The 6,211-nt window shown below is 30.4% G+C and overlaps 2 long non-coding RNA genes across 2 annotated transcripts; both read left to right on the top strand.

Moving 5' to 3' along the window:
* On the top strand, positions 1-634 carry LOC146884453 (uncharacterized). Its single transcript, XR_014984146.1, has 2 exons — positions 1-369; positions 482-634. It is a non-coding gene; the product is annotated as an uncharacterized LOC146884453 (long non-coding RNA).
* A 1,313-nt stretch (positions 635-1,947) lies between these two features.
* On the top strand, positions 1,948-2,701 carry LOC114195576 (uncharacterized). The gene is made up of 2 exons (XR_003606512.2): positions 1,948-2,424; positions 2,537-2,701. It is a non-coding gene; the product is annotated as an uncharacterized LOC114195576 (long non-coding RNA).
* The last annotated feature ends 3,510 nt before the right edge of the window (positions 2,702-6,211 follow it).

The raw sequence follows: 6,211 nt of genomic DNA, 5'->3' as shown, positions 1-6,211 counted from the left end.
TCAGAGAATATTTAAATTCTTTCGATTGTATGTTTCGTTTATAAATTGTTTTTCTTCTTGGAAATTATAGCAAGATTTAACATACAAATAAAATTCTAGGATAGGTTTTAAAGATGGAAAGAAAAGTGATGATAAATAGTAAGATGCATAGTATTGGAGTTGTGATTATGATGATGATTATGTTGGGTTGCACAGGAGCTAAGGACTTTACTCCTAACAAAAAATGTGGTGCAAGATGTTACTTTCGATGTTTAATATCAGATGATCCATCATGTTATGAAAATTGCGAATATAAATGTCACCATCATCCTCCTCTCAATGTTTACGATGAATGCATTAATAGTTGCAGTGTCACCAAATCTAATATAGGTATTCATTGTCTTACAACATTATTGTCTATTTTAATCTTTTATATGTATTATTTATGATTCAATTTTGTTATATTTTTGCATCTTTTTAGTAACTTACTTTTGTGTATTAGGTTATCGTGTTGTTCTGACCGCTGCTATGAACTCTTGCTTACAAAATTGTCATGTCAAGATATAACTTTTTAAACAAGTATGAAATTAAGATTGTTATAAATAATATTACATGACTGTAATACATAAATAAATATGAGTTTGAGTTGTGCCCATTTTTCCTTCTTTATTTCTCAATAAACCTTTGTTCTCTTATTTTCTTTACATTTTTATGAAATGTTAAATATAAATTAAGAAACACTTATACAATTTAATGTATATTTGTTTCATTGAATGAAATATTAACATTTTCCTACTAATAACCCATTATTTTGCTTTTCTATTTTTAAGACAAATAAGACATCCAAAATGTATTTATAATAGTCATGTGGACCCATAAATTAGGCCTAAATTAACCCATATTTTGTATTTATAATAGTCACTATTTTAGTAACCAATAATTTTTAATGTTGTAAATTGGTATTTAATTGATCACTATAATGATTAACTATTTTTTGACACTAAAATTGGTTTTTAATTGATGATTTTCTTGTAATACACATATTCAGTCCATGCGGATATTTTTCATCAAAACGAATACGTGTTTTATTAATATCAATAGAGACAGATTTATTTGTCATCCTTACGTAAAACTGAATTAAACTATTTGTATGAAAAATATATTAAATGGTAATAAATGATTATTTATTAATTCATAATGATGCATTAAATGTTAGTATAATATAAATATAAGAGGATGAAAACTAAATAAATCTTGGCAATGACGTTTTATGACGTGACATAATTGATCTACTCTATTTAGGTATCATTTAGGTAGACTATAAGCATCATAAAAAAGTCAATCAAAAGAAAAAAATTAAAAAAATAATGATATTCTTAAAGCAAAATTTGTCTAATCAATTTTTTTATTTATAAACTTTTTATTTTAGTAATAAGAAATTCAAAATTTATTGAAAAGAAATCACTTTTACTTCATACTTTTATATATATATATATATATATATATATATATATATATATATATATATATATAATTATCTTATATTATGTTATATCATGTTCTATTATGTTATGTTAATATTATACTATGTCATGTGATATTATGTCATGTTATATTTTGTTATGTTATATTAAGTTATCACTATAAGAAAATACATCATTAACAATCAATTTTAGTAACCCAAAGTTATTAATTACTAAAATATTCACTATTATAAATAAATAAATTATAATTGGTTGCTAAATTAGTCATTAATTAATTAAAGATTAATTAAGAAACAAATTCCTTTGGTAGCAAAAACTTTGATGACTAATATTCAGTGACCAATTTCTTTTGGTAGTCAAAACATCGTAGTTAAATTTTAGAAACCAATTAATACCAATTATATATTTTTTTATTCATGTGATAATTTAGTAACCAATAATTTTTTATTTTGCAGATTTGTATCTAAATTGGTCACTATAGAGATTAAGAACTTTTGGTTACTAAAATTGATTATTAATGAGACCTTACGTTATATCATAAATTTTGGAGTTATTAGTTTTACTTTATATAAATTTGGGAGTTACTAATTTAATTTGATTGATATGATACCATTGATCAGAGAATATTTAAATTCTTTCGATTGTATGTTTCATTTATAAATTGTTTTCCTTCTTGGAAATAACATACACACAATTCTTGGATAGGTTTTAGAGATGGAAAGAAAAGTGAAGACAAATAGTAAGATGCATAATATTGGAGTTGTGATTATGATGATGATGATTGTGTTGGGTTGCACAAATGCAAAAAAATGTGGTGCAAAATGTTACTTTCAATGTTTAATATGGTTAGATCCACAATGTTATGCTGATTGCATGAATAAATGTCACCATGATCATGATCCTCCTCTCAATGTTTACGGTGAATGCATTAATAGTTGTAGTGTGACCAAATCTAATATAGGTATTCACTTTCTTACAACATTGTTCTCTATTTGAATCTTTTATATGTATTATTTATGATTCAATTTTGTTATATTTTTACATCTTTTTAATAACTTACTTTTGTGTATTAGGTGATCGTGTTGTTCCGACAGCTACTATGAACTCTTGCCTACAAAATTGTCATGTCAAGTTTTTAAACAATGTATAAAAATAAGGTTATTATAAATAATATTACTTGACTGTAATACACAAATAAATGAGTTATGCATATTTCTCCTTCTTTATTTCTTCAGAAACCTTTGTTCTCTTATTTATCTTTTTATTTTTACATTTTTATGAAATGTTAAATATAAATTAAGAAACACTTATACAATTTAAAATATATTTGTTTCATTTAATGAGAAAATAACATTTTCCTACACTAGAATAATAACCCATTATTTTACTTTTCAATTTTAAGACAAATAAGACATCCAAAAACCGATTTAAAGTCAGTAAACCCATAAATTGGACTTAAATCTATTCTACATTTAGATTTTGTATTTATAATAGTGACTATTTTAATAATTAATAATTTTTAATTTTGTAAATTGGTATTTAAATTGGTCAGTATAGTAGCTAACTATTTTTTGACACTAAAATTGAAGATTTTCTTGTAGTGTATATACTCAGTTAATGCAGAAATTTCTATGAAAACAAATACGTGCACATATATGGATTTATTTGTCATCTATTCATTGATAAAACTTAATTAAACTATTTGTATGAAAAGTATATTAAATGGTAATAAATGATTATTTATTAATTCATAATGATGCATTAAATGCTAGTATAATATAAATATAAAGAGGAGGAAAACTAAATAAATCTTAGCAATGAAGTTTTATATACAAAATAAATTTTAGCAATTCTCTTGTTATGATAAAATTGTCTCAAACTAAGATAATCTCTAAATTGTAACTCTATATCATATTAAGAAATGAGGAAATGTAAGTTTAAATTAATTTTAAAAAAATAACTTATAAATTATAAGATTTATAGTTATGTAAAATTTTAAATAAATTATGAAAAAACTTTCTATGTTAATAAACGATGTGCTTCGTAAATTATTTTAGTATAATAGGACTCTTCGTATTTTTAATATATTGGTTCAATTTTAAATCATATTTCTTTTTTACTATCATGTCTAAAAAATTATATGATGCATTACAATTAATTAATTTTAAAATATCTATTAACGAAAGTAAAAATATAAGATTAGTAAAAACTTTGTAGTCTTAAAAAATTATTTAACAGTAATGGGAGCAAGTAACATTTTAAGTCAAAAAATATTAAAAGTATCAACGGAATTTACTTATTGTTCCAAAAAAGAAAAACTGAGTGTTCTTTTCCGAATAAAAGATTTTAAGAATCCTCTGGCTTAACGTCAAATAAAGATTACTGAACCAAAAATAGTTTTTTTAATCCTGATAGTTAACCTTTTATTTATAGACAAAGAAGTTCCAAATATAATAATTGATTAACCAAAATATCTCTCATATACTAAATATCTTAATAAAATATCAATTGGTAATAAAGAAACTTAAGTCTGATTCCTAGGTCCATAGACTTTCATGAATTAGGTTGGATTCTGAACAATCAGGATGATACACGCCTTGAGCATCAGTATCTGAAGCGTAAAGGTCGCAAAAAGAAATCTTGATTTTGCATAGATCATCGATTTAGACTAGGGGTGGGCAAAAAATCTAATTTTCTTAATCCAATCCACTTTTGCTCCAATCCAATCCATTTATAATCCATTTTATTAAAAATCAAATCCATTTATAATCCATTTTATTAAAAATCAAATCCATTTATAATCCATTTTATTAAAAATCTAATCCATTTAAAATCCATTTAATGGATCTGGATTTCAATCTAATCTACATTTTATATATTTTATGGATTGGATATCCATATTATAAATCAAGATTTTTAAATATGGATAATCCAAAAAATCCAATCTAAAATTTCAATTTGAATTTTTAGTTGGGTTAGACTAAAGGTTGAGATGGACTATGCTAAATTCAGACTAGGACGGGCCTTGCTCGACGACCTATACGGATCGGGCAGGCCCGACGACCATAAGAGGTTGGATGACCTATACGGATCGAGCCCAACGATCCGGAAAATTTGAGTGAGCCCGATGAACCGAACAAGGCAGGTAAGCCTGAAAATCCGAACGGGCCAAGCGGGCTGGAAGACCCGAACGGGCCAAGCAGGCCTGATGACCTGAATGGCTCAAGCGAGCTCGAAGAACCGAACGGGTCAGGCAGGCCCGAAGACCCGAACAGGTTAGCGGGCCCGATGACCCGAACGAGTCAGGCAGGCTCGAAGAATCGAACGGGTAAGGCGGGCCTGAAGACCCAAACGGGTCAAGCAAACACGAAGACCCAAAAGGGTCACGCGGACCCGAAGACCCGAACGGACCAGGTAGGACCAATGACGAAAACAGGTCAGGCTGCCCAAAGACCAGAACGGGTCAGGAAAGCCCAAAGACCCGGATGAGCCCGATGACCCGAACGGGCCCGACGACCCGAACGAGCCCGAAGACCCGGATGGGCCCGACGACCCGAACGGGCTCGACGACCCGTACGGGTCTATCGACCTACATGGGCCTTACGACCCGGATGGGCATGACGACACGAACGGGTCGGACGACCCGGATGGGCCGAACGATCCGGGCGATCCGGACGGACCTGACGATTCAAATGACCCAGATGGGCCCGACGACCCAGACGAGCTTGACGACCTACACGGGCCTTACGACCTAGATGGCACAACGACACGAACGATGCGTCGACCCGGATGGGTCCTACGACCCAGACGGCCTCGACGTCTTGGACGGGGCCTACGACCCATACGGGCCCGACGACCCAAACGGGCTTGACGACCCGGACATGATCGACGACCTGGATGGGCCCGACAACTCGGACGAGCCTGACGACGTTGACATACCCAACGACCTAAACGAGCCCCACGACTCGAACCTGTATGACTACCCGATTGGGCCTGACTGTTTGGACGGGTCTATCCGGGTTGTCCGGCCCGTTCACGTCGTCGAGCTTGTTCGTGTTGTCGGACCCGTCTGGGTCGTCGGTCTCATCCGGGTCATCTAGGTCATCCGGGCCTTAATGACACAAGTTTTAAAAAATTCAATTTAAAGTTCTTTTATAAAAAATGGATTCTGGATTTTGAACTTGATCTAAATATTTGGATTGGATTAAAATCTTGATCTAAATATTTGGATCTGGATTTAAAAAGAATCCAAACTACTTTTGCTGAAGAAATGAATTTGGGTCAAAAATTTAATCCAATTATTTGGATATAAAATGGACGTGGATTGGATCATTAAAAATCTAATCCATGCCCACCCCTAATTTAGAAGGCTCTTTACCGCTTCTAAACTGAACTTGTGTCGTCAGCTATTCACCTTCCCGTATGAATTATTTATGTGGTTTATTTAATGAATTATTTATTATCAATTAATAATCATTTATTATCAGTTAATAATTTATGTGGTTTATTTAATGAGGTATTGAATGCTTACTTCACAAGAATAACGGGCAAATTACAAACCTAATCAAGTAGCAACGTTAATATTAAGACATCTTAAATTCATGGTCATATACCAAAAATCATAAATTTTGTAATATTTTTTCATTCGTGTTAATATGAGATATCATAAATTTGATATTAGAGCCCACATATAAGACTGTATAAATATAACTCTTCTGCCAGTAAATTTGGAACAAAATATTATCAAA

This window comes from Vigna unguiculata, chromosome 8 (genome assembly GCF_037176805.1).
Source record: "Vigna unguiculata cultivar grain cowpea cultivar isolate G323 ecotype 2 chromosome 8, ASM3717680v1, whole genome shotgun sequence".
Classification (NCBI taxonomy): Eukaryota; Viridiplantae; Streptophyta; class Magnoliopsida; order Fabales; family Fabaceae; genus Vigna; species Vigna unguiculata.
This window is presented reverse-complemented; position numbering and strand designations above follow the sequence as displayed.